We start from the raw sequence: 1,439 nt of genomic DNA, 5'->3' as shown, positions 1-1,439 counted from the left end.
CTATAGACTAGACTATAGACTAGACTTTAGACTAGACTATAGACTAGACTATAGACTAGACTATAGACTAGACTATAGACTAGACTATAGACTACACTATAGACTAGATTAGAGGCTATACTATAGAGTAGACTTTAGAATTGACTATAGAGTCTAGACATTAGACAATAATATACTTTAGTCATTAGAAAATAATCTAAATTTCGCAAAATATTTGGATCTTAAATTTTTCATTAAAAATTTTCCGAAATATTTAAGACACTTATTTTTTGAGAAAAATAGGTATGTATATATGACTGAAACTCGTAATTTTTAATAGATAATTTAATACGTTTTAATTTTTCATTTTGGATTTTCCTAAACAGAAAATCATAACAATTGTTCGTCTTCTAGCAATATTACAAACTATATTAATTTACTAATTATATAATAAACATAAGTTAAACATAAAAATATTAAACCTATAGTAAACCTTTAACAATAAAACTTAATCATATTTTTTTATTGCAAAATTAACTAGTTTGGTTTTTTTCATACAATTATTAAATATATTTCTATCAAAATGGAAAATATGACAAAAAACATTTAATTAAATACACGGAAGTTTTTTTTCATATAATACTAACTACCTAGTTAATAAATGAAGTATTTATAATATATAAACTAAAAGAATAGATAGATAATTCATTAAACTTCCGTTTACAAAACATTAAACTATGACACATAAACTAAAAACCAAATTCAGTTTTTGGATTCTGAACAAATATATTACAAATTTAATAAAGAAAAACTTCATTTTATTTGTTGGTGTAACAAAAATATTTTTTAATATTAAATGTTGTTAACAAAATATTTTAACCGTTAAATTTGTTTATTTTTTAGTGGCTTTTCTGACACAAATTTCCCGTTAGATGTCATTAAACCACTGAGATTTAAACGTTTAACTAAATGACCATAAAATTGCATAAAAATTTTACAAATGATTGATTTTCAGTAAAAAAAGTAATTTCATTTACGTTTCATATTTAATAATTTTAGTCTAACAAAATAACAGAAATGAAAGTGAAATATATTTTCTTTTTCAAATAAAATTTATATAGGTTTGTGTGTTGATCCTATAGTTTTAGAGATGACATAAATTATTATAGATAAATTCTATTTTAAAATTTACTTTGTCTCTTATAATGTTTTAAACGGTTAAATGAAACATTGATATAGTTTAGTCTAAAGTATAGCCCATTGTCTAGTTTATACTCTAGTCTATAGTTTAGTTTATAATCTAGTCCATAGTCTAGTCCAAAGTGCAGTCTGTTGTCTTATCTATTATTTAGTAGTCTATATTCTAGCCTAGTGTAGTCTAGACACTAGTCTATATTCTAGCCTAGTGTAGTCTAGACACTAGTCTATATTCTAGCCTAGTGTAGTCTAGACACTAGTCT

This window comes from Lucilia cuprina, chromosome 2, assembly GCF_022045245.1.
Source record: "Lucilia cuprina isolate Lc7/37 chromosome 2, ASM2204524v1, whole genome shotgun sequence".
Classification (NCBI taxonomy): domain Eukaryota; kingdom Metazoa; phylum Arthropoda; class Insecta; order Diptera; family Calliphoridae; genus Lucilia; species Lucilia cuprina.
This window is presented reverse-complemented; position numbering follows the sequence as displayed.